Here is a 24,370-nt window from a genome sequence, read left to right on the forward strand (position 1 = left end):
CTCCTTAAAAGGCTTACAAAATCCTGAAAGGTAAGGCTCCTATTTTTCCCTCAGGCATCATATTCTCAGCATTCCTCACCCCAGTTTTTACTTAAAGAAGTAAAATGGCGTACTAAGGAACTGAAAGCAGTTCCTTCACTACAGTGGCCTTGGGACTCAGTTTGCATTTCTGTATTTCTATCCAAAAGGTTCTTCCCTGCCTCTTCTCTACTATTCCCAGGATTCACTTTAGAAATTACTTCCTGAAGGAAGCCTTCCTTTCTTCTCCAACCACTGTACCTCCACTTCCAAGTTGTTCATCTAATGTAGGTTTGCCACATGAGACAGGATGCTAAGTTAAATTTGAAGTTTACATAAATATCAACTAAGTTTTAATATAAGTACGTCCCATGCAAGATTTGGAATTACTTTTATTTACAAAATCTAGCAACCCTACTCAAGAGAGCTCTCATCACAACCAGTACCTTTCTTCATACAACTCTTTCTTTGCCTAGCAAATTGCCTAGAAAATAATTACTGAAAGAAGATTTGATAAATAAATGATGGAACATTCTTGATCAATGGAGAATCCTTTCTGGATATTGCAAGAGGAGTTCTAGGTCATAAAATAAGAAGCACTTGTGAAATATGCTCTTCAAAATGTAGTGAATAATCTTACAGATTTTTACTTATGACTTTATCAAAGAAACATGTTTATACATTTGCCTAAGTAGAACAAAAGAAAGTTTTGTTGTTTTCAGAAAATGCAGAAACATTTACTTTATAATTTTTGGTTTTGTTGTGGTGGATGCTTTTTGGCTGAACATGATGAAAAAGTAACAGAACTATCCACTTCCATAATGACCAGGCACCTTCTCTCTGTCCTCTTCCAAAATCTATCCACCATTTGAATCTATTTCCTTCAGTATTAGGGATAAAGTCTAGAAGGAGTTAAGTATTGAGAAATTTTTTCTTTCATATCATGAAGTCTAATCTTCCTCCAGTTAACCTCAGTCTCCTTGCTATTTACAGGATCTTTTCTGGATAACCTCATTATTTCTTCTAGCTTTATCAACTCTGAGTGGGTATGAACCAACAGAAAGAGATTAAAGGTAATCTATAATATCCAATATTAGTACGCCATTACCAACTTGATATTTTGTTCACTGAATTGATTTTTGTTAATATTAATGTCAAGCTAGAGATTTTACCTAAACTTACACACTTATTCTAGAACTGCACTACCCAAATGTAATGACCAAATAAGTCTTTGATATATGGCTAGTCCAACTGAATAACTAAATTGTAATTGTATTTAACTTTAATTTAAAAACAATTAAATTCAGTTATTAGGGATTTCCAAGTATGTTTGGGAAATGTAAGTTTTATGAATCTACTTTTCAAATATAATTTTTAAAAAATCAAATACAGACCAAATAAAAGTAGTGTCTGAATTGAGATATGCTGTGAGCATAAGATATATAGAAGATATCAAGACTTAGCATGATGTAGAATATTTTACAATGTGAAATATCTCATTGGTAATATTGTTAAGATATTATGAGTTGAAATTATAATGTCTTGCACAGTTGGAAAGAAAAGTATTTTTTAATTAATTTTAGTATTTTCCAATTTTATTGAGGTATAATTGACAAAAATATATGTATTCAAAGTCTACACTATGATGATTTGAGATACATATACATTGTGAACTGGTTGCAACAATCAGCTAATTAACACATTCATCACCACACAGTCACATTAGCGTTTATGTGTATAGTAAGAAGGTATACTCTGTTAGCAAATTTCAAGTAAACAATACAATACTAACTATAGTCACCAACATTTCCCTATTTCTGCCACCCAATCTCCAGCTACTGTTCTACCCTCTGCTTCTATGAGTTCAACAGTTTTTAGGTTCCACATATAGGTGAGATTCTATAGTATTCGTCTTTCATTGTCTGGCTTGTTTTTACTTAGTCCTCCAGATTTATCCATGTTATTGCAAATTGCAAAATTTTCTTCATTTTTATGATTGAATAATATTCTTCTGTATGTGTATCACAGTTTGTTTATTTATTTATTCATCCATAAATACTAAGATTTTTTCCCCATATGTTGGCAATTGTGAACACTGCTACAGTAAACATGGGGATGCAAATATTCTACTGATTCTTGAGACTGTGATTTCAATATTTTTTGGCTATATATTGAGAGGAAGGATTGCTGAATTGCTAATTCTATGATAGTTCTATTTTGAATTTTTGGAGGAAACGCCATATTGTTTTCCATAATGGCTATACCAATTTATATTTCTACAATAGTGTACAAGCTTTTCCTTTATTCTACATCTTTTATCAACACTTACTTTAAAAAAAAACAATAGCTATCCTAGCAGGCATAAAGTGATATATTGTGATTTTGATTTGCATTTCCCTCATAATTAATAATGTGTAGCATCTCTTCATATGTCTATGGACCATTTGTGTATTTCCTTTGAAGAAATATTTACTAAAGTCATTTGCCCATTTTAAATAACCATTAGGTTATTTGGTGCTTTTTTTTTTTTTCTGCTATCCAGTTGTATAAATTCCTTATTAATTACATATATATTTTGAATATATTTTCTCCTAGTCTGCAGATACCTTTTGGGGTTTTTGCTTGTTTGTTTGTTTGCTTTTCGGTACCATGAACCCAAGGGTGCTTTACCACTGAGCTACACTCTCCTGTTCATGATGCTAACTCTCATGCAGGGGCTGTAGCCCAGGAAACAAGATTTGGAGCCTGGCAGGTGGAAGAAGATGCAAGATGCAGTTAGGACAGTAGACATACTTTATTCAGTGGTGGTCATAGGCTCCAGCCTCCAACTTCGAGCTTTAGCACCCAGCCAGTTCCATTTTGCCCCCATTTTACCATTAGTCCCTAAGTCTTTTACATTGACACTTTTTAATGTACAGGCCAAACAAAGGGGGCACAAAGCCAACAGGTTACATATTGGAGGCATGACCTTGAGTATACCCAGTGAATCAGAGTATTTCTGGCCTTGACTAACAATAACAAGCGATTTCTGGTTATATACTTAAAACATAAAATAGCCCACAGGAAGTCTTGGTGAGGGAACCTAACTGTAGCCTTTTGGGGCCTACCCTAATACTAATATTAAATAATTTATGAAGAAAAATTTATTTCATACAATTATGGAAGGAGAATTCAAGGTGAGGGTACACATCTGATGAAGGCCTTCTTGCTGGAGGGTACTCTTCAGAGTCCTAAGGTGACATAAAGCATCATACTGCAAAGGGTACATCCAAGAAACAGAAACAAACTGGCTTTTATAACAAACCTATTCTTAAGATAGTCAATTAACCCATGAATCCATTAATCCATGAAATACTCCTAATTACTTGAAGGTCACACCTGGTCTCACCTCTTTATCTTCACAATGGGAATTAAATTTCAATATTTGGTGGGGACTTTCAAACCATAACAAATTATAAAATGATGTTGAAAGCTTTTAAACAGAAATTTGTATGATTCTAAAAAAATTTTCTTTGAATGAAAAAACAGTATGTTTTCCACAGAAATTCTTCCAATTATTTTCCTTTAGATTTTGTTGAGATACTAGCTACTTAGGGCTGGCAGATTTTTTTTTTTTTTTTTAAGTTTCAAAGACAGTCTGGCGTCAATTGTTTTTCTCCACTATATCACATTCTACTTCTAAACCTTGTTCTGTCATTCAAAAAGCTTGTTCTTCTCCATCAAATTATTCAGTTTATTAAAAATTTCTGACTTCAGAAGCAAAAGACCAAAAGTATACAGCAAAATGGGCCCAGTTTGCAGTCCTAATTCCTTTCATTCTTATAATTTCTAGCCACCTTTAAGTACTTTGCACACATATCTTTTCTAAGAGATTTATAGTTAGGGAAACTGAGGCAGAGTTTAATGCATGTCACTATTTATGAAAAAGGAAACTGAGGCTCAGAAATTTGGAGGCTTACTTAAAATCACATAGCAAGGAAGTGGTGGAACTGCCTGATTACAGGCCCTATGCTTTATTTAATCATTATGTATCTATTCTCCTCAGCAAGAAGCAGTTTTTTTTCAAAGTTACTATAGAGCTGAATGAACTTCACAAGTCTTTGGCAACTTACATAGCTCTTGATAACCCAAATACTTTGATCTTATGCCCACAAACCATACAACACTAACCACTGATCTTACAAAACATCCTTCTCAGGATGTTTGGCTCTGTTTCCTTTAGGATCTTTCTGCTTATCATTTCATGTGTTTTTGTTCTTTCTTCTATACTAACCCAACTCTATTACACTAACAATAAATTTCCTTTGTAACATCTCTAGTCCTACATTGCATTCTTACTACTCTCTCCCTCAGTTTACTTTTTAATCTCTATTTTCTCCATTGTTAAAACATGTAGCCAAAGTATGTATACAGGATTACATATAATAATTTTAAAATAATGTAAGAATATCCTGGTTATCAGTCATAAGTGAGAAAGTGACTGAGTAGATCATAAAATATTTTCTTAAACACAAAAACCCATCTAAACCTCAAGTAATTACATTACTCACTTTTGGGTTCTCTTTTGACTTATTCCACCATACTAAAAAAAAAAAAAAAAGTTTCTCCTCTTCTTTATGCATTAATATTGGATTTTAAATTTCAATAAATTTAATTTCATAAGTTAAAGTTTTTCTATATATTTAAGACAAAGACTGAGTTCTAATAATAATTACTTTTATTCTACTTTCTGGGTTTTTGTCCTCCGGTTGTTTTTTTTTTTTATTTTTTTAAGCATTTTTTTTCTTTTCAGTTTGATTAAAGTGTAGCAAAGTGTGTCTCATCTCATTTGTATCTTAGAGCTAGAAACCATTCTAATGCATCTTGTACACTAATAGTATTGGACCTTCCTCCTGCCTGAGGGATGAGAAGGGCTGTATCTTAATAGAATTTGGAAATGGTGTCAGAATCTGAGGTTTTATTTCTATAGCAACAGAGAATAATGGAAAGACTAAATGTCAAACACATTCAATGTTGCCATAGTAACAATCAGTTGCTTTACAAAATATGTTTACTATTCCATTCAGGTTACTTTTTCAAATATGCTCATCTATATGAATACTCAAAAGGGAGGAAAAAATTCAAAATTATTAAAGAAAAAAGAAGGCTTTCAAGAGATGAAAGCAATTTATTTTACTGTCCATTATTTAATAAAAAAAAACTCGGAGTCCACCCAAAAAAAAAACAAAGGCTATAAGGGAAATAGAAATTCTCATTTCTATTCCAATAAGTATTCTTCCTATTTGCAGTCAGAGAAATTGAAACATGGAATTTAAAGCATGTCTGTATTGTCATTTCATGATATTTCAAACCATTTTCTTGGAGCTTTTGAAAACAGGGAATTCTGCCATATTAATCTAAATCTGCAATATGTATATAGGGTAAAAATGGGAGTTCATAATCCGCTTCAATCAAATGTATGAAATATGATATGTCAAGAACTTTGTAATGTTTTGAACAACTAATAAAAAAAAAACTTTTACTTTTTAAAGCAGTAGCACTTAAGGGTACATGCTTGCCAGGCAAGTGTGGTGGTCCTAGATCAAATTAGTTGAACAGGCAGTAGTTCATTCTGGCCCTTCCAATTGTCTTCCTTTTCCTTATAGTACCCTCCTTCCCTTTCTTATAAAACATTCTCATTAAAGTAACACAACAAGACCTTCCCAGCTTCACAACTTATTAGCAGTATGATTTTTGTAGCTGTCTCTTTCCTGTAATTATTTCCATTAGACTAAACCCAAGGAGGACAGGGGACATGCTCACCATTAAAAATGAAGTTTCTAGCACAAGGTCTGGTGCACGATAGGATATAATAAATATTAGTTGAATGAATGAGCTTCCACAAAAAAATATCCTTTGTTTTAGTCTCTCTGAGATTCTACTGCATGATTAAAACACCAAATTGAAAGTAAAGTGTAGATAGCAACAGCCTAATGGATTCCTAAAATACAGCATGATTTAGAAATGACTGGCATTGTCAGTTTCATTTGGGGTGGTGATTTGGGGGTACTCATGATAGGTTTATTCTACAGAAGCAATGTACTAAATGGCAGTTACATTTCTGACTTGTCTATCAGGTGTAATGCAAGCAGTGTGGGGGCTATAAAAATAATAGTAATTCTATTAGACTAAGAAAAAGTAGGCCCTAATCTCCATCGTGTGGGATTAGGCCCCAACTTCCTTAATAAGACTCCTGTGTTGCAAGAATTAAAATAAAGAGTTAATAAATGGGATGGACTCAAACTAAAAGCTTCTTCTCATCAAAAGAAACAATCTGTGAGGTGAATAGAGAGCCTACATCTTGGGAGCAAATATTTACCCCTCACACATCAAATAGAGCACTAATATCTAGGGTATATAAAGAACTCAAAAAGCTAAACACCAATAAATAAATAAATAAATAAATAAATAAATAACCCAATCAATAAATGGGCCAAGGACCTGAAGAGACACTTCTCAGAAGATGATGTACAATCAATCAACAAATACATGAAAAAATGTTCACCATCACAAGCAATTAGAGAAATGCAAATGAAAACCACTCTAAGATTTCATCTCACTCCAGACAGAATGACAGCTATTATACATACAAACAACAATAAGTGTTGGCAAGGATGTGGGGAAAAGGTACACTCTACTTCTGGTAGGACTGCAAATTGGTTCAGCCAATATGGAAAGCAATATGAAGGTTTCTTGGAAAATTGGGAATGGAACCTCCATTTGACCTAGCTATCCCTCTCCTCGGACTATACCTAAAGGACTTAAAAACAGCACACTACAGGGACACAGCCACATCAATGTTTATACCAGCACAATTCACAATAGCTAAACTGTGGAACCAACCTAGATGTCCTTTAATAGATGAATGGATAAAAAACATGTGGCATATATACACAATGGAATATTACTCAGCAATATAAGAGAATAAAATCATGGCATTTGCAGGTAAATGGATGAAGTTAGAAAAGATAATGCTAAATGAAGTTAGTCAATTCCAGAAAACCAAATGCCAAATGTTTTCTTTGATATAAGGAGGCTGATTCAGAGTGGGATAGGGAGCGGGAGCATGGGGGGAATAGACTAACTCTAGATAGGGCAGAGGGGTTGGAGGGGAAGGGAGGGGGCATGTGGTTATTAATGATGGTAATGGAATGCGATGATCCTTATTATCCAAAGTACAGGTATGAAGACACGAATTGGTGTGAATATACTGTGTATACACCAGAGATATGAAAAAATGTGCTTTATAAGTGTAATAAGAATTATAATGCAGTCTGCTTTCATTGATGAATAATAGATAAAAAATAAATAATAGTACTTCTTCTATAACTTCCAATCCATTTATTAAAATTATTCCAATAGTTCAAAATTAATTTGTTTCAGGATTGCATGAGCTTATCACCATCAGCCAATAGTGGTAATGCTGGCAATACGAAATATTTCTAGGTGCCAGTAATGTGTAAACCAATTATACGTCTATAATAGGAGTGATAATACTCCCTCAAATATCTCCATGTCCCAGTTCTCCAAATGTGAAGATGTTATTTTACATGGCAGAATAGATTTTACACATGTGAATAAGGACATTGAGACAGAAAATTTTTCCTGGATTGTTTTGGTGGGCCCAATTTAATTGTAAGGGTCCTTAGAAGTAAAAGAGAGATGATAGGAGTGTCAGAATGATGGCAGTGTGAAAACATGACCCAGTCATTCCTGCCTTTGAAAAGGCATTGAGAAGACCATGAACTAAAGATTGAGGACAGCCTCTAGAAACTGAAAAAAGTAAGAAATTAATTTTAAACCAGGGTCTCCCATGGTGGAATTCTAACCTTCAGAAATGCAAAGTAATAAATTTGTGCTGTTCTGAGCCAACAAGTTTGTGTTCATTTCTGACAGCAGCAGTAGGAAAATGAGCTTTCAAAGAGCAGTGATTCTGAAATTATTTAGTTTTGGCCCACTTAACTTTGAGTTAATAACCCCTAGCTCACCCACTATAGCTGTTCTGACTTCCTTATGAGCAAAAGAACTCCAGTCATATTGAAGAGGAACAAAATAATAGTAATAATGAAAAATAGCAATAATTTTAAAATGAAAAAAATGGCAGTAATAAAAATTTTACAAACATATGAATACATTAATAGTAATAAAATTACAACCAAGTCAAACAAACAAAGATAATTGAAAAATAACAGTTTTTCCTCTAGAACATTTGGAGATTTCAATGACCTGCATATGAATGTACACAGAGGAAGTTTGCAGTATTGTCAAGCATTTTGTGAAATTGGACTCTTAGTGAACTCATGTTATTTTTATTGAGCATCAAGTTTTATTAACTCTTAACAACTAACTTGGTAGGTTACTTGAAATTACTCTTATCCATTTGAAAAACTAGAGTCTTTGAAACAAACTTTTATGAACCAAAAGACCACCCTTAGTTTTCAAACACCTCTAAGGTGAACAGTAGGAGACCAAACTGGAAAACAGTACATAATTATTCTTCCTGTAAGTCTTAGATAACAAACTAGAGAGGAAACTGGACAGGGAATGTCCCTTCGTGCTTAAGATGAAGAGCCATGAGGAAGGCTTAAATGGTGAGATGAAATAGAATTTCAAATTTTGATTATCTAGAGATAATCCCATTCACCATGTAGACCATTGTAAATTAATTTGTTTACTTGGGGACACCTTGGTTTGAACTTTTAATTTTTCATTTTATCTACAAATATTTTTAAATGTATCTCTAGAAAGGAAGGAACAATATATTATTATAATACCCTACACAATTAACAATTGTCGCAACCTAATCTAGGTATTAAGAGTTACCCCACCAGAGAAATCAAATGTGGTCATGATGTGATTTACATGCTGTGTTTTCTGAAAATTCCCTAGAAATATGACAACAAATGTTCCAAAGAATAATATGGGAACCGCTGACTCACAGGAATATAAAGTCTTCATAAGTGATCTATTCAAATAATTGAATATTTGAATATTTCAATCCCATCTTTTCAATACCACCTAGAATTTTCTAGTCAAATTTCCCCAATTCTTTCATTAGTTCTCATAATAAGATTTTTTAGCCTCTTCACACTTTAGTCCTTCAGAGTATTTCTCTTCTATTTTAAAATATGATGTGCTATATTATAAATACAAAAGCAATATTCTGAATGGAATCTCCCCATGGCAGAATAATCAAACCAACATTTTCCTTATTCTCAATATTATGCTTTGATTAAGATAGACACTATTATATTATTAATATTATATATCAATCTATTGTTTGTCTGTTTCAATTGCCACATTTATTCATTCAACAAAAATTGGTTAAAGGCCTGATTCAAGAACAAATAAAATTCTCTGTTCTCATGGAGTTTATTCTCTATGACCTATACTGTTGACTTATTCATGTATAAATCCCAAATTTATTTTGAACTCAGTTTTAAATTTACTTCTCAGCCAGGTTCTGCCAGCTTTATACCACCCATGAGCTCTTGTCTGTATGGTACCTACTTCTGCTCTATTCTTAAGGCATTTTAAAATATTTTGTTTATTATGTGTAAGAGTTGCCATTATTTTAAAATACACAGATGTTTAATGGAAATACTTTTATGCAGTTTTTAAATTGGTTATCATTTAACTCAAAACTATTTCCTGTCCTTACTGAAAACCACAACAACAAATAAAAATAAGCAGGATTATATGCCCTACAAAACAATAATAAAAAACAAGCCTAAACAAAGACATAACTTCAGCACTTTATGAATAATGAAAGATGGAATTATGTACAAGTGAAGGAATACCAGTATTGCTTTATAATTAATTGCTCAAGGACAGTAGAATACCACTGAGATATTTTTAAGAAGCACATCACTCTGACTTCTCTGTTGGCTATTTGATTACACTTGTTTCCATTCATGCGTGTGGACTTGGGACATTATAAATTATGCCATAAAGAAAGCTGAACATATTTTTGTTTTATGTGGAGAACAAATGATTTTGCAGCATCACCGTCTAAAGTAATAACTGTAATTTTAAGCCACTTTTCATGAGACACTACTTTTGCAAGGAATTAGGTATGCCTGAGGTCATTCGATTCAACATATATTAGTCCATAGGAAGTTTCTCCCAGTTTGACAAAAGCAAGGGCCTATTCAAAGTTCTGATATGACTGGTTATATTTCTACCTCACCCCAAATCTACCCAATCTTTTTGATTTTCTTTCTTCAGTGTTTTTTAAAACTTTTCAACCCCATCTCTTCTGTGTTCAGATTCTCAATGTCTTTGCCTATAGAAAAGAGGAATTCCCCAAATAATCTCATTGCTCCAATCTGTCTCAATTTCTGTTGCCAAGATTTCATAGTTTGAAGCTAGATCCATCCTGTCATGCTCTTCCTCAAGCATTTCTTATACTGATTCCTGTTCTTTTCCATACCCTAAGTAGAATCTCAGAACTGCTGGGTCTTTACAAGATAATTTCCATTTTATTTTCTTGCCACCAACTAAGCTCTTGCCTGTACCTTTTATGAAGGTTTTAATTCTTGTGGGATTTTTGTCTCTTTGTATTATTTACTTAGGAAAGAACCCAGAGGAGATTTTAGGCTGTGACATATTCTAATGAATGGGTTGGCTCCAGTTTCTTTGGCAGAAAGAGGTGGTACAGTTTCTGGGACAAAGTATTGGACATTGGTGAGAACAATGGAAAGAAGAGTGGAGACATTGCCTAACAAGCAAAACAAATAAACTTCAGGATATCACAGGAAGGGGTTTAGTGGGAAATAGTGAAGGAAGAAAAGGCAGAGATGGAGATCTGGTGAGTAGTAAGTTGGGCTAGTTAGTTATACAAAGGTGTCAGAATTGCAGCAACACAGGAATTTTTAAGAGGCTGTGTTAAAGAAATATGCTATGGGCTGGGGTTGTAGCTCAGTGGTAGAGCACTTGTCTAGCCCATGTGAGGTACTGGGTTCGATCCTCAGCACCACTTAAAAATAAACAAATACAATAAATGCGTGCTATCCATCTATAACTACAAAAAAATCTTAAAAAAAGAGGTATACTATGTTGGACAATTTCTCTAAGCATACTTAATTCAGCTGGTTTAGGAAAAGCAGTCAAGATTTATCTAATCATTGTTGTTCTAGAATTTAATCAGAGGGATATATTTTAACCATTAATATTCATGTTTAAAATCATATGCACTGATTGATTAATTTGTGGTGTAGTTCCTAGAGCAGTTTATTATAGTCTAAATATCACTGAATATAGATTAAAGGAGATTTGAGTTTGTTTCAGATTATATTTTGCAAAGATGACTACAACAGTTTCTCCCAACCTCCCTAGGGTTCTTCTTCACTGTGACCTTACCACCTCTGGATTAAGAGAAGTCTATTTCTCTTTCTTGAAGCTGGACAGGTCTTGTGACTATCCTGACCAAATCAAAAGAAAAACAAACAACTAAAATCAACCCAGTGACAATAATAACAAACTAGCAGAAGTGATGTTGTGCCAGTTCTAGACATAGCCCTAACCTGGAAATGACAGCTTTCTTTTCAGCCTCCATAACAGAAGTGTGACCACCTGAATACTACCAAGCTGTGAGAAGCCCACATTCTATGGAGAGGTCCTAAAGGAAAAGACCTAACATGGAGAAGAAAATATTCCAAGAAGCACTTGAAAGAGTTGGCAGACAAGTAAGTGAAGAAACCATCTTGGGAGTTGAATCCTCAAGATCTGCCCCAACTGAAGCTTCATTGATCAGAAACAAACCACATAGCCAAAGCCTTCTGGAACTTCTGGAATCCCCCTTTTTTTTTTTTTTGCGGGGGGGGGGGGGTTCCAGGGATTGAACTCTGGGCGCTGTACACTGAGCCACATCCCCAGCCCTATTTTGTATTTTATTTAGAGACAGGGTCTCACTGAGTTGCTTAGTGCCTCGCTTTTGCTGAGGCTGGCTTTGAACTCACTGATCCTCCTGCCTCAGCCTTCCAATCACTGGGATTAAAGGCATGTGCCACTATGCTCAACTCCTTCTGGAATTCTTGATCTACAAAATGAAGAGGGGGAGATAGAGTACTGATGCTAAACAACTAAATTTTATGGTACTTTGTTAAATAGTAATAGATAAACAAAATAAGTTTTTTTCAGTTTCTATTGCATGGTAATTTGGTGACTATAAACTATGTTTGCTTGTTCCTTGCCTATCTACCTCCTATACTTGCAATATTAAAAAATGATAAATATGAGAAACTGTGATAGAGGCAAGATGCTATTATTGTTCCTTGAAAAAATGTGTCCTATTTGTAATACTGATTAGTATATGCCCATTATATAGGTTTTCATTACCTTGTGATTGTTCTTTCTCATATAAGTATGTATATTTGAGATGAGGTCACTATTTTTCTTTTGTAGACTCTGAGGTAGCTTTCAATTTAGGTTGAATGCCTTTTATTAAAATGAGAAATGACCCTGTTGTGTTATTCTAATTGTAATCTTTTAAGCAATTTGTAGTATTTTTCTTTCCAAATATATTTTACACTTTATTCTAATATTATGAGGAAGCTTTCCTATATTTTTTAAATTATCAAAATGATTTTCCAATCATTTGAATAAATCACAAAGCCTTAAAGGATTTCTATGGCTCATTGTTTCTTGACTAAAGTAATTTGAAAGAGGAAATAAAAATCAATTCTATTTCTCTAAATAATAGGAGAGTGAAGGAGAAATCAAAAAAGCAGTAAAATTATATAGGCTGTTTGTTTTTATTTCTGTAGAGCAAGCATATTTTAATTTATAGTCAGCTGAGATATTCAATCTGTAGAAATGGTCAATAGTGCAGTTCAATCATCCTCAAACTTTAAAACATTCTAATTAATGAAAGAGAACTTACTTTTCAATAATAATTCCCATGAATAATTGCTTTATGATGTTGAACAAAGGCTAAATGTGTATTTCTTCCAATAATAAAATAGAAAACATGGACCAAATAAACTTTCCAAATTGCTACTTCTAAATATGGTTTCTGGGAATTGAGTGTTCTAGTCAGTTCAATATTCTAGTTAACAAACTTTTCATTGAGAGTCAGTATGGTTTCAAGACAATAGTACAAGGTTCTTCTCCAACTTTATCCTCTTAAGTAGTTGTGTGTCCTTGGCCAAGGTATATAACCATAAAGCAACAGTTTACTTATTTATAAACTGATAAAATAGAGATTTTACTATTATGATGATTAAATGATTAATGTAAAAAATACCTATCATTTTGCTTTATATTTCAGAATTTTAATGGAGTTTGTTGCTTCGGTATCTATCTTGGAGGCAGGACTGGCCATCTTGCTACCTGGGTCTCTGACATCAACCTTGTTACTTGTAAAATTACCTTTATCATTGATACTCCCCCACTATTTACTATTGCTCCTGTTAGGTCAGAGACAGACCTTCTCTTCACTTAAGGTTGCCGAAAGTATAACCTCACATTTTAGATTTTCAAATAGCTTCCTCTTCTAGATAAGCCTCCTTGAAGCTTAGTGTGTGGAAACTGGAATCCTGACCCTAATCTACCTCTACCACCCACCTGTTACCACAGATCCCAGTACTAGAAGTTAGATCAGTATTATTCCTTCCTCTACCCCATGTGACAAACACACAATACACAGACACTTCTTTGAGACTCTTAATTTTAGTATCTCTTACTTGAGAGTTTCCACATCTGTAGCTGGATTTGACCAGGATTCCTAATGACCTAGACCTCCTTATATTGGACTTTCCAGTAGGTGTGAGCTCCCTTTTGAAGCTTTTTTGGGGACATCACATCTAAAGATTCTAATTGCTTGGAGACATTTTCTACGAAACTGTCTTTTTGAACCTGCTGGTATCTATGAAGTTGTCTACTGCATCAAGATCTGTGGCTAGGCTTGCCTTGAGAATATCACAGCTATTCAGTCTCTGCCTAGGTATAAAATGTTTAACTTTTGATTTGCATTTATAATGTGGTTAAATAAGCCAGGACAAAAAAAGGAGGGGGAGTGTCCTAAATTATATTCCTTTTACTAAAATACATTTTAGCAACTAGGCCACACATATTTGCATGTTTAAAAATTAAACCAATTCAGTAATCAAACAAAATTCCATTAAGCTATGAAAGAGCAGAGCTAGAACTCTATGTTGTTTTTAATGCATACATTTAATTATCGAGGGATAAAATATTCAGAGGAAAGGCTGACTGAGCCCTTGGTTTTAAATAGATTTAACCTTGCAAATACTATGTGTATATCCAGCCTCTACTGCCAAAAATAAATAGTAAAAAATGCAATTTACCAAAATATTCAAGAACAAAATATTAACTAGTGTTTCAGTAATGCTGAAATATTACCATTAAACATTCATTGAGCAGCTACAGAATGGAACACACTTTATTAGGTAGTTTGGGACCCCAGTAATTTTAGTTAGAGCAGATCTGGTCCTCAGGAAGTTCAAAATGAAATAAAGAAACAAGGAGGTAAATAATAGATATAGTATACATATATTAATTTATTTAATATTAAGTATAAAATTTGTTAGATCATTGAGCAAAACTACTATGTAAAAATTGTTATTTCAAACTGTTCTCTGTATCTACAGATATGAATCCTAAGTTGAAAAGCCATGTAATTATAGTTGAAAAGAAAATTTTAAATGTCAAAATTAGAAACAAAATCAATAATAAAAACCTCACCTTTATGTGGTTCCATTATGAGCCTGGCACTGTTGGAGAGGTTCTTTTTATGCTAACACAATGGATTCTCACAGTGATCCTATAACAAATATGCTAGGATTATTTTCATTTTTCAGAGAAAGAAACTTGAGTCACTAATGTGGTAAACAATGTAGTGTAGAGCTGTCTGGCTTCCTATACCAAATTACTACTAAAGGGAATGAATAGCAAAAGAGTAATGACTTGTTCAAATAAAAATAATTTTACATTGTAAAATTGATTTTTAAATTTCTCAAATATTCACAAAGGACAGTATAGTACAGAAAACATTAGTTTCAAGATGAGTTTAGAAAATAATCTTTTTCTTATAGGCATTTTCCTGATGAAGTACCTACTATGTTATTATGGACTAATATGTTAGAAGGAATTAGTTTGTGTATTAGATTTCTTTAGAGAAGTAATGTTGGTCAGAAAAATGAGAAGGAAAGATTAGCAGAGGGGAAAAAAAGAGTAATTGATGAAATCTACAAAGGCCTACTTCATTTTCTTGAAAATTTGTCCTGAAACATCTTAAAATTTGATTTACTTTTAAGGTTACTAGACAGAAGAAAACTTCACCACCTGGAACAATTAATGTTGGCTGTCAAACTACTTCATATTGTATTTAAATTAGTTTTGTCATTGGTCCTGATGTTGGGAAAGATAAAATATGCAAGTATCTAAAGCCTCAGTCATTCAACAAATATTTATTGAGTATTAGATTATATAATATTTATTATATTAGTACCTAAGACATACTGGGTAAACTAGAGGCTGGAGATGTATCTGTGATACAAAGCTGACAAAAATTTCTGACTTAGCCAAACTTAAAGTCTATCAGATGTAGCCATGAATAAGGGATGGATCGCATAGTATCGTAGAAGATAAGCAGTGCCCTGAGATAACTAAAGGAAGAGCAGAGTGTGATGGGCTGCAGGAAGGGGGTGGTTGTAGCTTTAAGTAGAATGATCCTGAGTTAAGTATCATTGAAAGGTGATATTTGAGATTAGCTTTGAATAGGGGGATGGATTTAGCCATGCAAATAGCTGGGGAAATATTATTTCAAACATAATAGCTAGTGCCAAAGTCCTTGGGAAGAATGCTTATGCTGAATGAGAGTGAGAGTCAAAGAAAGAAAGTCAGAAAGAAAAAAGGGAATGGGTACACTTCATTGATGGTTTTCTTAGAGAAATCTGAAGACATGAGAAGGCTTTGAGCCAAAAAAGAGGCATGATCTGATCTATATATATCTAACTGGTGTTAACTTGTGTAGGAGTGTAAGTGTAGCAATGAGACTAGGTAAGAGGCTAATAGAACAAGTCTTCTGTAAAAGAGAAGATGTTCTGTATAAGATTGAGGAAAAGGACATGGTGATTGTGGTTATTCTACAAAGGGGGAATCTACAGTTTTTCCTAATGGATGGACATAGTAGGGTATGAGCAAACAATGTCTACAAAACCTTTGGCCTGAGAAACTGGCAAGATGATGATCTCATTACTGAATATCTTGGTCGTCAAAGCGTAAGTTTAGTTTTGGAAATCTTGCTTTATTTCCTCTCTTTCCACATTTTTCTTAGAGTTGTAAGCAATGATGGGATTTGTTGTTACATACTCAAATATGCGCATAATATAATAATACAATTCTACCAGTATCACTCCTGAGTGCTCCCCACTTCATCCCCACCTTCGACACCCTGGTTCCTTCCCTCTAGTGATCTCCCTTTGATTTTCATAAGATCCCTGCCCACCATGTTCCTCCTTTTCTCTCTCTAGTTTCCACATATGAGAAAAAACATATGATACTTTGTCGAGAGCCATCCATGGACTATGTGTGGAACAAATTGGCATGGAAGCCCAGTGAATAGGAAAATCTGATATCTGGGAACTTCCAGTGGAAATCCTACTGTTTAAGACCTCCTATACACATGTGATCTCCCATTCAGTTCTGCCAAAAAGGTCCCACACAGCACCGGAGAGGGGGTGACCCACTGCAGCCACCTAGCCATATAGTCTCTCAGAGATGGGTGTAGCCTAACAAGATGCCAATCAACTTATTGTGCAAGACACCATAAAGCAAGACTCCACCCCTGAAACCTTATCCCTGACTTTGATGTACCCCCTTAAATAAAACCACTGGAGTCATTTTCTAATTGTTCTGTTCTAGCTCCTGTGTGAGCTGGACCTATCAGGTGCTCTGCTTTTAAACCTATTCTTTGACTCTGTCTTTTATTTCTTCACTAATTATTTCAGACTCTATTTTCTCAGGTGGCTTATCTCCTCCTGAACAGTAAAAATTACCCTGGCAAGGTGCTGGCTGCCTTGCGATAACCCTTGATCTTTTGAGTTTGGCTTATTTTGCTTAATATAATGGTCTCTAGTTCTATCCATTTTCCTGAAAATGACTTAATTCCATTTTTATTTATGAGTAAATATAAATTCCATTGTGTATATATACCACATTTTTAATCCATTCATCCATTGATGAATACCTAGGCTGATTCCATAGTTATTGTGAATTGTGCTGCTATGGACAGGGGTATGCATGTAGCACTATAGTATGATGACTTCAGTTCTCTAGGATAATACTGAGGAGTGGTGTAGTTGGGTCATATGGTGGTTTCATGCCTGTGGAAATCTTATGTTTTTAAATAGCAAACATTTAATAGGAGATATTGTGTAGGGTTTTTGGTATATGAATTCAGAAGAAGTGTGGATTAGAATCATACACATGTGAGCCACCAACAAATAGATGATATCTAAGCCCTTGTGTCTGGATTCAGCCAAGGAATAATTATAGATGAAGAAGATGATATGCCCAAGGCTGATGCCTGGGTTACTGTAACATGAGTTCAGAGAAAAGAGAAAGAATCAGAATAAGGGATTGAGATAGTGTGAGGCAGATAGCAAACCAGAAGAGGGTGAATTTCTGAAGTTACTTAGAAACATATATCCAGGTAAAGTCAATCATAAACTGAGTAGAAGCTACTGATAGAAAAGAGAATGCTAACAGGCTATTGATGGTATTGAAAAATAATTTTTTTGGTGGGAAAAAATGTATACAAATGAGAAACAGCAGTTTCTGAATCAGATATGACATCATCTTGTTTGTAAAATAATTGATGAAAATAATCTATGAAAGTGGGGAAATGAATGCTAAAGATAGAGGAGGGAATCAGAAGGAATGTGATCCACTTATAAGTGGGAGGTAGAGGGGAAGACAGAGTATGTGGATAAAGATGCTGGTAGGGAGGTAGATGTGGTTGGTGGTGGGCATTTATAGAAGTTCCAATCAGAACAATTTTAATTGATAAGTAAGTATGAACAAAGAGACAATGGATTTGAGTGTGTAAGCATGGGAGTGATCACAAAGTTTGACAAGGGAATTTAGCTTTGAAAGAAATGAAGAGAGGATATAAAGGAAGAGGTCATGAGGGAATGGGGCTGCCAAACAAGGATAACGCAAGATCATGAAAAGACAGAAAGAAACCAGATTCTGAAGTGTGAGTGTGTCCCCCAGAGTTTTACTCCCTATAGAGAGTACAATTGAACTTGATGTGTTGGTAGTTTGTTAAAAATGGCTCAATAAAGCATATTTCTCTTTCCTCTGCACCCTTTAAAATATGTGTTTGCTATTTTCTAGAGTCTATTTTCCCTCCCCTTGAAGTCTATGCTGTTTTGTGAACTGCTTTGAGCAATAGAATGAATAGCAGTGGTATAAGACTTCAAGCCCTGGCCTTGAGGCCCTGTAATTCTCCTTTTGCTCAGAAGGAAGTCAGCCACTATGGAATGAAGTCCACACTGTTCTGCTCAGGAGAAAGGATCTTGAACAGTGCTTTCCAACAAAAATTTCTGCTATGATGGAAATACTCTGTTTTCCATGTGTGGCTATTGATCACTTGAAATGTGACTTGTGACTGAGAAACTAAATTTTAAACTTTAATTCTGATTAATTAATTCAATCAATTGTGACTATTAGCCACAAGCTAGTACTTACCATATTGATGAGGGCATCCCTATAGAAAGAGATTTGCATGAAGAGAGAGGCCACATGGATGAATACTAAAGTGCCCCAAATAACTCCCAGATATCTAGGGAGTTATTGGATATCTGAGTTATTAGATATCTGAGCCTTCTGGCCATGGTTGAATCCATCTAGCCAACACCAAGTTGAGCAAAGATAATTGTCCTTGCTAATTCATGCTGAAATGCCTGACCTATAGAATCATGAACAATGAGATTGTTTTAAGCCGTTAAATTTGAGGTAGTTATGTGGCCATAGGTAATGGACATAGACTTGGTGATGCAAGAATGTCCTTCCATCTTATGAAAAACTATCTTGGGTAGCCAACTGGTCTGTTCCAAAGGACACCTAGCTGCCAGGTGTTCATTCAAATTGTGATACTATTATTCTACAGAAATGTAGACTGCATCTAGACCCCAGCTTAGGAAACTAACTCATTAAGTCTCATTGTCCCAGATGTGGGACACCTATAAAAACTTATACCGAGTAATATATGTACCACTTATTGTAACTTTTGAAATAAATATTGTTTTTAGAGTTCTATTCTTCTGATAAAACAAGTGAATAATTAAAGTGTTTGCAAATATACATATACATTTCATATATATGTATATATATATATATATATATATATATATACATATATATATATGATGTGTAAGTTCTAGATTAAAATTTTCAACCAATTTTAATGTATCCATGTCAATTTCATTGATATTTGCAGAATTGAAAATTGGGACTTAATGGTTTAAAGTGCTTGAAGTAGAAGATGCAAGAAATAAAACCCATTTTCACTTTTTAAACCTCAGGGCCTTCATATGTAGCCTTCTCACATTGTTCAAAAAGAGATCATCATAATGAGAATGGAAATTTATAACAGGAAGTTTGAGACCCAGCCACTGAATTTGAGTGTCTCTTCTTTCTACTTCCTGTAATATAGCTCCCTGCCTTTTGCTTTTAAAAGACATAGATGGTTATAACTCATGGCCTTATGTAAGACTAGAGATGTTGGCAGAGAAGAACAGGGCTGAATCTACTGCAGTTATTGATGTAACTTCTCTGTGAGTTTGATCCTTCAACTGCCTTTTTTTAACTAAGGTTCTGACTTTGCATTGTATAAATTTCCTCAATATTCTCTTTTATTTAATTTTTTTTTAGTTGTAGATGGACCCAATACCTTTGTTTATTTATTTATTTGTTTATAAACTTTTTAAATTGATTTTTTAAAAATAAATGACAGAGGACTGCATTACAATTCTTATTACACATATACATCACAATTTTTCATATCTCTGGTTGTATATAAAATATGTTCACACCAATTCGTGTCTTCAAACATGTACTTTAGATAATGATGTCCATCACATTCCACCATCCTTGCTAACCCCCTGCCCCTCCCTTCCCCTCCCACCCCTCTGCCCTAGAAGATAATGCTAAGTGAAATTAGCCAATACCCCCCAAAAAACAAATGCCAAATGTTTTCTCTGATATAAGGAGCATATATCCATAACTATAATCCATATCTGATATAAGGATTCATAGTGGGGAAGGGAGGGGGAGCATGGGAGGGATGGACAAACTCTATTTATTATTATGTGGTGCTGAGTATGGAACCCAGTGCCTCACACATGCTAAGCAAGTGCTCTGCCACTGAGCCACAATCCCAGCCCTAAATTTCCTCAATATTCTTGATGACATGGAAGGTATATTACTTGCTTTTACTCCTTTGATGTTGCATTAATTACCTGTGCATGAGTAAGGAGAACTCTTATTAATGAAGGGGCTCATTGTTTATAAATGGGCTTTTTCATGACTTGCCATCCTTTGGTGTTTTTAAATATCAGTGAGCTGACCCCTCTACACATTTTTCAAATCTGCATTATTTTGGTGAGGATATATGATGGGAGAACATATTAAAAAATAGTATTCTCATTAAATTAAAAATGTTAAGAGAGTACTCTCATGACATTTAAGACTTGCCAACAAAACATATTATAAAGGGCCAAATACCAGGGTAGGAGATTAGTAAGAAAAAAATGAATTTGGTTCCATCAAAAACTTATACATTCTTCTGCATTTGAATTTGTAAAGTTAAATTATCCAATAGATTAAAAATTCCTCATAGGCTGCTAAAATCCCTGCCCCTTTTTAGACTGTTTAAGAGCTCTGCCTGGCTGAGTCTTTTGGTCATGGGTGAGTAGGCAAGCTGGGCTCTGTTAATCTGGCATCATTCACAGGAGTCTTTGTTGAGCTTGAGAACTGTGGATAAAGGTGCAAATTAGAGAACCCATCTGAACAGAGAAGATGTGAAAGCTTAGGACCTTCTAGGCTCAAGACCCCGAGGAAACATGGAAAACAAAAATGGGACCGAATTGCAAGTGTCAGTAATAGAAGGTAACAGGCAAAATAAACAGATTCACCAAAGCAGCAAGGTTCTCAATGATTCAAGGAGAACAGGAAACAGAGTTGGTGTTCTTGCCATTATATCCCCAAGTGTAGTATAGTGATAACACTCTGAAAGAGTTTTAAAAAATGGATGTTCAATGAATAATAAATAAGAAACTCATGGTTGAGCATAAGAGGGAATGTTTAGGGCAAGTCAAAACTCAACTGTACATTAGTCAAAGTTTAACTTTTTCATCTGAATTCCCTTTGCTAAGGTAGCCTTGGGTATTTTCAGACTTAATATTTTATGTCTACTTGAAAGACTGTGGCAGCATTTTAGAGTTAGAGGAAAGCTGGTATCTGATGAAATCAAACAAAGAAAAAGAAAAGGAGGAGGCAGAGACATTTATTGAAGATTTCCTGGTATCTAAGCACTGTGTCAAGCATGTCACTTGCATGATTTAATTCTCACAGCAACTTTTTGTGGGAGATATAACAATTATCCCAATTTTACTGATGAGAAAACTGGGCCACAGAATGTTTAAGGACCTTGTTCAAGCTTCTATAGCATATACATCATTCTCTACAATAGAAACAAGATTCAAACCCAGGTGTGTCTGATTTCATATATGGATTCTCAAACTCTATTTCCATTTGTTTCCCAACTTGCTCACCAATAATAATTATTTGCTGTGCTTGTAAAAATGTGGGTTCCCAGAACCTGAATCTAGAATTTACTCAATAGAAATCTCCAAAATCAAGGTCCTGGATATGGCTTTAATAGGCATTCCTCAGATGATTATTTAATTTTTTAAAGCAAATTTGAGGAACACTCAAATTTTGGAACATTGTATGACACTAATGGTAGAAATTCCATTGCAAAATTCCATTACACTTATCAGAGAAAGAAATGTAGATGCTTTATTTTAAACTATTTTTTTTGAAGAATTTCTTTGCAAAAATTCTTAGAAGCAGGAGTGCATATTAATATGCATATTAATATGGGCTTGCAAAACAACTGTGAACTATATTTAAATAGAAGAATATTATGGAGTAGATATGAGGTGAATACTATTTGTGAAAGAAATGAAAAATTTACGGATTTGTTAAAGGGTTGTTTAAAAAAAATCTCTAAATAGTTTGAATTCCAATCAATGTTTCATAGTAGAAAAGGCTGGTTAATCTCTAAAAGGAAAAATGTTAAAGCTAATTGGATTTTTAAATCTGAAAAACCCACAGGGACAGGCTTTTCTTGATTAAAAAATTTAAATTCATTTTACAGCACACATTTTGGTCAGGGTTATGGAAGGGTAATTAACTTCCCATGGAAGATTCACTAATTACCAGTGGAGCAAAATCAGGTTAAGCAAGCCCTGACCTTGGAAGAAATGCAAAAATATTTATCAGGTGCTGTGGAACTTAACACTATAGATACTAGAATGATCTGTTTAATATTTATGTCTAAAATCTATTTTAAGATAGCTCCCACAGCTATTTTTAAGATTTTTATAAATATTATTTAGTTCACTGTCTTAGGTTAGGGCTTATTAAGTTAAAAGTTTAAAACCACAACATTTATATCTACAGAATGATTTTATCCTGGAAACATGGGTTTTCTAAGAAGTATTTAATAACAATGTCTGCAGTTTTAAATAGTTGATGTTCCTTATGTAGTCTGGTCAAGTGCCACATTGCCTCAAAATCCAGTAATTTTTATATTAGTTCTGAAAACCTCAAACACTAAACATTTTTAAAAAATTTTAATTGTAGATGGATATACCATACCTTTATTTTATTTATTTATTTTTATGTGGTGCTGAGGACTGACCCAGTGCTAGGCAAGCGCTCTACCACTGAGCTACAACCCCAGCCCCCAACACCAAACATTTTGAGATTTTTTTTGGATCCCTAGTGAAAAGTGAAACTTATTGTTGCTTTCTCTAGAAAATATACATGTAAACAAATTAAAATCAGTAGAATGACTAAATTGCTACAAATAGTTTTTTTAGCAAAAATTTTATAATTTATATTACAAATGCATAAAATCTCGTAGTTTCATATTATGTGATTCTTAGTGATTGGAAAGGTGACAAACTGATATTATATATGATTTTTACAATTCATTTTCTGTAAGAAAGGAGATTTTTGAAATTTGGCACTGAAGCACTTCTGTCTTTAATTAGAGAAAAGGGGGGATAATTCAGCCTGGTTTAGAACTTAGGAAAAGAAGTCCAAAAGCCAACATCAGACTGTAATAATTAACTAGTATGTTTAATGACTTAAAATGAAAGCTTCACTTGCTTGGGGGTTGCAAGTATTCAAATGTTGACTAAAAGAGACCTCTGGTTTAAGGGGAGCATCCATAACAACCTAGTGGCAGGCCAATTACCTACATAGTCTTACATTTTGAATAAACTGTGTTAGAGGCTTCTATTTTAAAAAGAAGGTATTGAGTCAATGTTTGAAGGCAAAGAGAACTACAGAAAACTGGGGGCATATGGAGGAATTAGAGGAAATAAGGGAAAAAGTCCAGAGCAATAAGCTGGGATCACGCTTTAGTAATAGCATCAGAGAGCTTCAGAGAATACTCATTTTTTTAAGAGTTGGATTTCCAAGGAGGAACTGTTTCCATTTGGGCCACAGTTTGGTAAAAGGACCTGGGGGATAAGGTCAGTTAGTAAACTTCTAGTTTAGTTCATCATGTAGGAAAAACAAAAACAGATTAGAAAATGGCCCTGTCCAGAATGGAGGAATATTACAGGACATGAATTACCATGGTGAATTCTACCTTTAGGTAGACCTATAAAGCACCAATCAAAACCAATCAATCAATAAACAAGTGAAAGGAAAAATCAAAATAAAACAATAAAGTAAAAGGGAAGAATAAATTTAAAAGAGAGTTTCTGTCTAATGCAAATACTTAGAAATCTCTTCACAATATCACTTACACTTCAGACTTTGGCCCCTTCTGTAGCTCCTTGCCATGAATATCTGGGTGTATGAGGTAGAAAGACTTGCACCCTGGCAGCTGACCTATTCTTGTAGGTCATCCAGTGAGTCAGGGTTGACCAGTTCCAGACCATGTGCATTTGATTAGCTTTTGTGGTTGTTACCTGTGGTTCATGGACATTTGATCTGTTCTTTCTTAACTCTGTCAGGGTCTGAGGTTTATGACTCACCTGGA

Source organism: Marmota flaviventris, chromosome 9, assembly GCF_047511675.1.
Source record: "Marmota flaviventris isolate mMarFla1 chromosome 9, mMarFla1.hap1, whole genome shotgun sequence".
Taxonomy (NCBI): domain Eukaryota; kingdom Metazoa; phylum Chordata; class Mammalia; order Rodentia; family Sciuridae; genus Marmota; species Marmota flaviventris.